The 11,393-nt window shown below is 31.2% G+C and overlaps 1 pseudogene; it reads left to right on the forward strand.

Annotated features, from left to right (window-relative positions):
* The first annotated feature begins 655 nt into the window (after positions 1–655).
* On the forward strand, positions 656–1,740 carry LOC114756391 (transcription factor TCP9-like; annotated as a pseudogene).
* The last annotated feature ends 9,653 nt before the right edge of the window (positions 1,741–11,393 follow it).

Here is an 11,393-nt window from a genome sequence, read left to right on the forward strand (position 1 = left end):
GGTTAGCTTACCCTAATTTCAATCATAATGATATTTTTGTTTCCAATTCTTATATAGGACTCAATTATTGAGTTGGTTTTAGTCATAAATATAAGACACATTTCTTCTATTTATCAATTTTTTCTAAATACTCATATGATACTCCTTCAACTATAATCAACACAAAAAGGAGGAGATATTAACAAAGACAATTATGGTATTTTAAGAAAAATGTGTCATATTTCTTATAATTAACTAACTTATCTAACTTCCTTAATCTAATCAAACTAGTTAAATGGATCTTATATTAGGATCGGAGGAATATGAGTTATTTTTTCAAACAGCCTAAGCAAGGAAATATTTGAGTTTTAAAAAGAGAAAGCCTTTTCTAAGTTGTATTAAGAAACTAATTCTAAAGCCCTTTTGATTCTGAATTACTACGTCATAAGGAAAATTATAAGAATTTAAGGATTAATTTTTTCTTTAAAAATGATAAGCCTCACTAGTTTAATTTTTTTTAAAAATTTTTTTTTAATGCTCTTTAATTTTAGTATTTATAAAATATGAATAACATAAGTTCGAAGGATTTCTCCTCGTTCTTCCGCTTTAAACTTGCCGTTGGCTTCTTCTAAAGCTGTTCGAGCTTCCCCCTCCTTTCTTCTTCGTTCGTAGTTCCTTCTCTTCCTCCATAAACTTCCACCGTGAATTCTTCTCCCTTGTTTTCCGATTCTAGACATATATATTCTTCTGGGTTCTCTTTTCGTTCAAACATGGCTGCTCTTCAGAAACACGCTGTCGAATTCAAGGAGGATCCACGAAGCGTTGATCTCAGGCTTCACAGTGGTTGCTATGCCAGCGGAGAAGAAGAACCCACAACGGCGCTGATAGACGGACCCAAAGAAGAGCCGGCTTCGAGGAGGTCTCTCCGGAGGCGATGCAGGTTATGCCAGTGGCGGTGCACGTGCCGCGAAAGAAGGCTTTGACGAAGGATCGTCACACGAAGGTCGAGGGGCGAGGCCGGAGGATCCGAATGCCCGCAACGTGCGCCGCTCGGATCTTCCAGTTGACCCGTGAATTGGGTCACAAGTCTGACGGTGAAACCATCCGATGGCTTCTCGAACATGCGGAGCCAGCCATCATCGCGGCCACTGGCACCGGCACCGTTCCCGCCATAGCCATGTCCGTTAACGGCACCCTCAAATTCCAACTACCACACCCCACCACCCACCGCAAACAAGCCCGAACCCGATGACCCACCTGAAAGGAAGAAGCAAAAGCGATCAACGAACAGTTCGTACACAGAGCTGAGCGACGGTGTTTCGGTTTCCGTCGGCCTTGCCCCGCTATCAACAACGGCGGTGACGACAAAGCCAAGCATCACGACAGTTAATACCCAACAAGCAAAAGTACAGTCAGCACAAGGATTGGTCCCCATGTGGGCTATACAGTCAAACGCCGTCGTTCCGGCGGGCACGTGCTTCTTAGTCCCTCCGATGGATTCCATAGCCGGAACTTCGACAAGCCAGCCGCAGATTTTGGCCATCCCGTGTGAATGCTACGCCTCTGATCAACATTCCGGCGAGACCTATATCGGCTTTTGTTTCATTAATGGAGAACATTGTAGCCCCTGTTCAGTTCCAAGCAGCGACAACAATACCTCGGTGTTCAACTGCTCCGTCCTTGAAACCTCCGAAAGAAGCGAAATTCCGGCACCGAGCTCAACATCTGTTGCTCCTACCACAAGCACAACCCAGAGGCTGAGAAAATTCTCATTAGAGATTCACGATAAGGAGAAGCTTCAGCTCAAGTCCAGCTGTTCAAAGCAGTGAGGAAAACGAAGAGGAAATGAGAAGCATGTAGAAACGGTTCCCTCAGGAAGAGAATTTCCCAGACCAAAGGGGGTAGTTGATGGGTTTCTCGTGACCATGGATTCGCCATTGATGACGTGAGTGAAGGATTTGCCGACTGTGGAGCTGGAACAACTTGAGGTGGGGGCGGGGGTAGGGGAGAGGAGATCACGTGTGCACGTGTAGAGAAGTGGATTGCAAGGTAGGGTGGGGCCCGCGAAGGTGGGGACACACTCTTGCTCGCTTCTGCGTCGACCGCGGAAAGTGGGATTCATAAGAGGAGGAGAAACTGTATATGAGGTTTTATTTTAATTTTCTTAAAATGTTTCTGACTGATTGGCAATAATTAATTTCATGTTATAATGTAAGTGATTTAGATTTGTGGACCATGAGAGAGCTGTGTGTGTGTATTACATTTTTATTTTTTTTCTTTTTAAAGACTATATTCTAGATTGTTAACATTAAAATAAAAGCTACTTTGGCCCCCAAAAAAAACATAAAAGCTACTACCTCTTAGTTTAATATAAAAACTAGATAATTAATTTATAAAAATTAAAAAAATTTGACTTTTCTAAACTATATTTTTTAATCATATGCATTAAAACTCTCTGTTGATGGAAACCCTTTAAAATTAATATGGATATTTTAAAGAAAATATTACATTTGATTCTTAAAATAAAAGCTAGTTGACAAATTTATATAAATTAATAAGATTAATTAACTTAGTTATTTATAATAAATATGTATTATTTTTTAAAATACTCTTGTTCATAATGTATATTATTAAGAATACCATTTGATGAAACATTTAACATGCTCAACTACTAAAAGAATTATTTCAAAAAATATATGGGAGACAAAGTGAATTGGAGTCTTATATTTATAATCAAATTGGAAGTCAAACTAGCTCTTATATATTAATGATGTAAGTAGTATTATAAATTTGATATACAAAATGGATTAAATTCTTATCTTTAGAACTAAATCTAATTTTCAGTTAGCGCTTATATTAAGAATAGGATGGAGTACCTAACTAATTTGCATATATTAAGAAAGTTAGTTAACTTAGTTATTTATAACAAATATAAGTTGATTTTTTTAAAGTATCATTTTAATCATGACTAGTTGACTATCATTGGATGAAAACCTCCTTGATATGTGTAATCAAAATGGATATTTTAGATAATGAATTATAAATTTAAAAAACAAAATGAATTAAATCTTATATTTATAATCAAATTTAGTTCTTAATTATCTTTTACATTATATTAACAACAGGAAGTAGTAATATATTTTTTCCATTAAGATGTTTACCTACTTGCTCACAAGAAAAGTATTAGCTCCTTCGGTTTCTAATATAAGAATTGGTTGGAGGGTTAAATTTAGTCTTAAATATATGACCTAAATCTATTTTGTCTCTTATCTTTCTCCAAAATACAAAGAATTCCTACTAAGGAATAATTCTAATAATCCAATGCACATAATTGAAGAAGATAGCTTAGGAAGATCAACATTAATTTATGACAAATAACCAGCTTAATTAATTTTCCTAATATTCCCAAATTAATTATCTACTTTTATATTAATGACCCGTATTTTTCCATCAAAGTATTAGTGCAAGATCTCATGACAACGTTTTCATATAAGGGTTACAATTTCCTCAGTATTGCAAGATACAAATAATCGTACTAAGTAAAGAAAAATTAATTAAAGTATGTAAACAAATATAACTTATTTTTCAAAATGGAAAATTTCACAAAAATAACATTTGAATTTCAAAAATCCCAAAAGCCACTTGAATTTGCAAAATTTCAAATAAATTATCATGACTCAATTAAAATTTTAAAATGTTGATGGATTTACAGTGTTACCTTTTATTTGTTGCCCTTTAATTTTTTTCCAAAAAAAAAAACTCAAGTCATTTTTATTGGCTGAATGATTATCAAATCTTTGTCGATGATGGCAATTTTTTTTAACGATTTTTCTTAAAATTTTGTAACGTTATTGATAACTTTTTTTAATGAGTCTTGCAACTCTATTAATGCCATTATTATTTATTTTTCAAGTTTTAAACTGAGATTTTTTTAACATCTATAACATGGTTGCCAACTTTTATAACAACATTCACATCTTCATTATTGTCATTAGTCACATTATATGACTGGTTTTTAAACTTAGAGAAATTAGTGAGTGCCTAATCTTATAAGATTTTTTCAACACTTGTAATGTAATTGACAGTTCTTTTAATAAATCTCTCGATATCATTAATGCCATTTACTAAGTGTTTTTCAGGTTTTTAAATTGAATTTTTTTTTCAATATTTGTGATACAATTATTGATGATGCCTCTGTCGTTAAAGCACTCAATTAAACTAGGTCCCAACTAATTTTTAGTTTAGGGTCGACCTAGGTCATTACTTCCAAGGAGCAAGTTATGGGTTTCTTTAGGTAAAAATTCAGGTGATAAAAAAATGCAATAAATTGGACCTAAACTAAAATGCAAAATTCTAATTCTAAATGGAAAATGCAAATATCCTAAAATCTATATGAAAATTAAATTAAACTAAATAAATGCAATGCAATTTTTGGGGGGTTTTTTGAAGGAAAATAAAAATAATGAATAAAGAAAATTAATCAAAAAGCAAAGGGAATCAGAGATTTCTCTTCAGGTACGGTAGAGGGGACAACTTAGGATTTGCATGGATTTAACCTTCATAACCTTAATCAGTTAATTAAACCAAAGGGAAGTGATAAGAGAGTGGAATTAATAAACGTAATTACCTACTTGAAATAAAGGGAACCCTTAATCTCAAAAACCCTTAAACCATTAGAAAACTCATAACAGTATAAGGTTGGTCAATTAAGCTTATTAAAACCAATGAAGATATCTCAAATTAATTCTGGAAATTATATTTGAAATCATCCAGTTAAACAACTAAACAATTAACCAACTTAATTAAACAATTAAGAGGCAAAAGAACCCAAATTTTGCAATTCAAACCACATTGATAATTAAACTCATAATGAAAACTCAATTATAAATTCAATTAACAATGCAAAGGTTCTAAACATAAATTCCAACAAGTATCTTGGCACAAATAAGATCCAAATATCAATTTAATCCAAGAATAAAATTGACAATCTAGAACTAAATTGTCTCAACAAAATTACAACTTGAACTCATTTAAAACTAAACAATTTCAAGTCCTTGAATTAAAAAGATAAATGAAACGTCACTCCCTTGTGGTCTTCAAATGCTAGCCCAAGGCTCTAGTCTCCTCCATGTTCCTCCCAAGTTGCCTCCCCATAAGCTTAAGCTACCATCAAAATGTCTCCTCCTTCAAGGTTATTAGATGCCATAACCATGAATGATAAGATGTAGATGGGAGTTTGGCCGTGCAATGAGAAAGGAGAGGAATGATTGAAATTGGTGGGTGAATGACGTGAATGAGGGGAAGGAGATTTGGCGTTCAAAAATCCTGGTCCGTGCGTCAATCAATGGAGAATAAAGAGGTGTATCCTCAGCCGTGAATTCCTTGCTCTCAAATAAGGAAAATATTTTAATGGGAGAAAAGAAAATTTTTGTGGATTCAAAACTCAAGCCCATTAGTAATTAATTGACCCACTTGATATTAGCCATTGGATTGTGCTTAGATTCCAAGAAACAATCTTGCACTATTAGATTTCCCATATGCAAATTCTTGACCTACAAGAATTTAAGTGCATCAATTAATGTAGATTATATCCAAATATAATCAAAAATTAAATATTAGGTATGCACAAAAATTAGGCAAGAAAGTGCAAAACTTTCTAAAAATAGTCTTTCTAAAAATATGAGACTTATTTCCAAAGAAATAGAAAAATTAATTCTAAGTCAAAATAGGAAATCACAAAATATCTATATTTTTAATCCAAAATCTCAATTTTTATGCAAAATCCAAAAATCAACCAATTAATCCAATTATGCATAAAAAATCTAATTAAGCTCAAAATTATCATTTAAATCCTAAATTAATGTGGGATAAAATGTATAAAATTGGGCTTTATCAATTATCAACTCTTATAACAATATTCACAATCCCATTAACATAATTAACCATATTATATGACAGGCTTTTAAACCTGGAGAAATTAATGAGTAGATGCCTAACCTTATGGGATTATTCAAATCTTTGTGACTTGATTGACAACTTTTTTAACAAGCTTCTTTTTATCACATGTTTTCCAGTTTTTAAAACTGAGACTTTTTTAACATTTGTAACATATTTACTAACTCTTATAACAATGTTTACAACTCTATTAATATCATTAACTACGCTATATGACAAGTTTTTAAATTATTATTTTTGCCAACTTTTAAATTATTATTAATTTAACACAAAACATTAGTTCATAATAAGGGAGTTGCATGCAATAGTCTTAAAGGCCTCCGGACTTTTAACACTACTCCCATCAAACTATCAATAATAAAAAATATTAATTTACAAAAATCTACAAGGATGAGCCATAGGTGACAATATATAACCGATTAGCACGTAAACAAAAAGATGAAGGCTATACAATCTATGACAATATACTAAGCCTCTAAAGCCTTCTCTGAAGTACCAAAACTAGAACTCTCACATGAAAATAATAAAAAATCACAGGATGAGGTAGAAGTCTTAATAACCAAATTTTCAGCTTGCCATTCATATTAATATGTGTTTTTGAGATACCAAGTAAGATAGATATCAATTTCCTTATATATATAATCTCAAATATTAAATCAAAAAGGGAACAATGCAATCAAGTATATGCAATCCTTTCTTGATTTAATGTTTGAGATTTTATATGTATTTGGAAATTGACAAAGGTTATCGATTTCCAAATACACATAAAATCTGAAATATTAATTCGAAAAGAGAATAATGCAATCAAGAGTATTCAATCTTCTGGCAAAATGCTGGTCGAAAAAAAAAAATCTTCTGGCAAAAAAATATATACAATCCCATAGACTACAAGCATTTTATAGGGGTATTAACCAAGAAGGCATATCTTCATTAAGAGGTACCAGAAGAAGTCATAAGGACCTATCTCTCGCTATGAAAAGATGGAGAGAAACCACGTGGGCCTCTCCCTTACTTTAAGAGAATGAAAGAAGAGCCAACTATTATGCATTAATTAAACTTTATCACATAGTAGGAAGAGACTCTACATACGCACCAATCATGTCCTATGCTCAACAGTTCAACCAAATATTATATCCATATTTTCATGAGTTCCACTAGACTACTTTACTCAACATATACCAACATAATTTCTAAACATATGTAAAAGCATATCATAAGTTCAATAAACCAAAACTACTTACAAACAACACATTGGCTTGTATAAAAAATAAAAAATTTAAATTTTTTACATTGTTATTTATATATAAGAAAAATAATTGCAATTATTTATTATTGACGTTGTAAATTATTATTAGTCCTACCGGCTCATCAACCAATAATAATTTTTTGAAAAATTTTTTTATGGTTCATACTTCACTTTACAACAATTTAGGGTCCGTTTCATATGGGGGAAAATGAAGGAGGGGAAAATTTTTTTTAATATGCTCGATTTAAAAAAATTAATAAAGTAGGATTAAAAGTTTTTATTTAATTTTTATTACTCTTTTATATTACTCATTTTCTTTATTAAACTTTCAAAACCCCACTTCTCCGATTTTTTAAATAAAGCTCATTAAAAATTTTCTTCCCCTTCCCTCCCCTTCATTTCTCTCATACCAAACAGTACCTTAGAATTTCATATTTTTAGAAAGAGTAAAAATATACATTTAATTATCTAATTTTATACCAATTTTTAATTTTGTCATTGAATTTTATAAAATATCTTTTTAGCTTTTTAACCCTAATATTGTTAGTTTGCTCCAAAAAAATTGACATTATAAATTTTAATATAAACAAAATATTCTCAAATACTGACATATTTAATTTATTTTTTAAAAAAAATAATTGGAACAAAAGATCATCGTTAAGAATATTATGTGAGCATTTAAAATTGAGAGATTAAATTGAAATCTAATATAAAGCTAGATGATTAAAAGTACAATTTTTCCTTAAAAAAATAAAAAGTTAAGGTGTATTTAGCACCTTAAAATAGTTTTTTTTGTATGTGTCTAATATTATAAAATATTTTAAATTACAATTTTATCCCTAATATATTAAAAATGGATCAATTTTACCCAAAATAACAAACTCATAGGCATTCGTTAACATCCATGTAAGTATTAAAAGAAAAAAAAAAGGCTCCTAGCGCCAACTGTCTCTGTGCTCGACCCCACCGATGCTCTCAGCCTCTCACCTATGTATTTAAGGCATCAATTTTTTTTTCTTTTCAAATTTATAATTTTTGTGATTAAAGTTTCTTATTGATTGCACATATTAAAAATATTTTTATTAAATAAGGCAATTTAAAGAAATCAAGGTGCATTTGTTACAGGGAAAAAGACAGAAAAATGCAATATTAATTTCATAATGCCCAAAACATCTGCTCAATTTAAGAAATCCCATTTTGGTTTCAAGAGACCAAATTGGGATTATCATGTTAAATAAAAAGACCAAATTGCCCTTCAATTTATTTATTATTTTTAAAATACCAAATTCTCTATTGGCCGGCCGGTCACCAGAGCTCTGGCAGTGGTAGTCACCGGAGCTCCTGTGACTGGCCAACAATTGTTCACCGGAGCTACGTCGGTCAGAAATTTTTTTTTTTGAAAATTTTCACAACTTTAGTATAACAGTTAACAATTTTTGTAACGCTATTGACAACTTTAGTATAGCAGTTAACAATAGGTTTTCTGGGAAATTCAACAAGGTCTGGTGGCGGGAAAAATTTTTTTGGAAAATTTTCACAACTTTAGTATAACGGTCAACAACTTTTGTGACGCTACTAACAACTTCAGTATAGCAGTTAATAACAGGTTTTCTGGGAAGTTCAACAAGCCCCGGTGGCGGGAAAATTTTTTTTTTGAAAATTTTCACAACTTCAGTATAACAGTTAACAACTTTCATGACGCTATTAACAACTTTAGTATAGCAGTTAACAATAAGTTTTTTGAAAAATTCAACAATTGGTTGCCGGAGCTTTGGAGGCCAGAAACAATTTTTTTGAAAATTTTTACAACATCAGTATAACGGTTAACAACTTTTGTAACTCTATTAACAACTTCAATATAGCAGTTAACAACAGGTTTTTCGGCAAATTCAAAAAGTAGCATTTTTACAACTTCAGTAATGCCGTTAACAAACTCAAAAACCTATTGTTAACCACTATACTGAAGTTGTTAATAGAGTTACAAAAGTTGTTAATCGTTATACTGAAGTTGTAAATTTTTTTTAAAAAAAGTAGTTGTTAAAGTTATAAAAATGCCATTTTTTTTGAATTTTAACAAAACCTATTGTTAAATGCTATACCGGAGTTGTTAATAGAATTACGGAACTTGTTAACGACATTACTGAAGTTGTAAAAATGCTACTTTTTGAATTTTTTTGGAAAACTTGTTGTTAAGTGCTATACTGAAGTTGTTAATAACATTACAAAAGTTGTTAACTGTTATATTGAAGTTGTAAAAATTTTCAAAAAAAAAAAGTAGTTGCTAAAGTTGTAAAAATGCCATTTTTTTAATTTTTAAGAAAACATGTTAAATACTATACTGAAGTTGTTAATAGAGTTACAGAACTTGTTAACAGTATTATTGAAATTGTAAAAATGCTATTTTTTTTGAATTTCTTGAAAAACCTATTGTTAATAGCGTTGCAAAAGTTGTTAACCGTAATACTGACGTTGTAAAAATTTTCAAAAAAATTGTTTCTGGCCTCCACAGCTTCGACGACCAATTGTTGAATTTTCCGAAAAATCTGTTGTTAACTGTTATATTGAAGTTGTTAATAGCGTCACAAAAGTTGTTAAATGTTATACTGAAGTTGTAAAAATTTTCAAAAAAATTGTTTCCGGCCACCGAAGCTTGTTGAATTTCTTAGTAAACCTATTGTTAACTGCTATACTGAAGTTGTTAATAGTGTCACAAAGGTTGTTAATCGTTATACTAAAGTTGTGAAAATTTTCAAAAAAAAATTTTCCGGCCACTGAAGCTTGTTGAATTTCCCAGTAAACCTGTTGTTAACTACTATACTGAAATTGTTAATAGCATTACAAAAGTTGTTAACCGTTATATTGAGGTTGTGAAAATTTTCAAAATAATTTTTTTGGCTGCCGGAGTTTGTTAAATTTCCCAGAAAACCTGTTGTTAACTATTATACTGAAGTTGTTAATAGCGTCACAAAAGTTGTTAACTGTTATACTGAAGTTGTGAAAATTTTCAAAACAAATTTTTCTGGCCGCCGAACCTTATTGAATTTCCCAGAAAACTTGTTGTTAAATGCTATACCAAAGTTGTTAATAGCGTTATAAAGTTGTTGACTGTTATACTGAAGTTGTGAAAATTTTCAAAGAAAAATTTTCCGACTGACAGAGCTCCGGTGAACAATTGTCGACTGGTTGTCGGAGCTCTGGTGACCAGCCAGCCAATAGGGGATTTGGTATTTTAAAAACAATAAATAAATTGAAGGGCAATTTGGTCTTTTTATTTAACATGGTAATCCCAATTTGGTCTTTTGAGACCAACATAGGATTTCTTAAATTAAGCAGATGTTTTGGGCATTATAAAATTAATATTGTATTTTTTTGCCTTTTCCCTTTATTATAAATAATTAAACTCATTTTTTTAATACTAGTTATTACATTAAGATTGAAAGTAATATTTGTTTTGGTTTTGTGAGCTCACATTTGAAAAAGTTGAGCCTCTTTTTTCCCCCACATTTGGGCATTGATAGATGTGCCTTTTAAGTATGGGGGCTCAAAGGAAGAAATGGATTGACCTTGCTGGACCTTCTCATTAACAGTTAATAGCCTTTACCTCAAATAGGGGATACGTTTAGTACATACATTTAATTTAAGTGATATACTATTTGTATTAAATCTTAGGATGTGTTATAGATACTCACCAAATTTTATGGGTAGATTCGTTCGTTTGCCTTACTTTCATTCTGTAACAATTTCATGACTCATTTAAAGATAAACTATCCCTCTAGCTTATATTAATAATTCATAATTATTCCTTTCAAGCATGTTACTATTCCATCCATGCACTAACCATTCCCATACATCATCAGAGCCAATTATACATGCTATCATCATTATTTAACATTACATAATATTAAGAGGCATGTTCATAACATACATTGGCATACAATTTACACTATATAATATAATGCATTTCCTCAATTCTTTCCCCTTTTTCCTTGCCTCCACTTCTTGTATCTTCTTGGTTGATCATTAACACCTATTAGGGTTGGTTAAATGAGGGTGAGATTCGGGAGAATCTCGAGTAAACATTACCATTAATGCATGCGAGATGGATGCAAGTATATGAGATACTTACTTGATCTAGTACATGCTTACTTATAACATGTTCCCATGCTCAATATTTTACATTAACATGCATGGCCATAGAAAATATAAAAGAAAC

Source organism: Neltuma alba, unplaced genomic scaffold, assembly GCF_004799145.2.
Source record: "Neltuma alba isolate B1F8T4 unplaced genomic scaffold, ASM479914v2 tig00010391_pilon, whole genome shotgun sequence".
NCBI lineage: Eukaryota > Viridiplantae > Streptophyta > Magnoliopsida > Fabales > Fabaceae > Neltuma > Neltuma alba.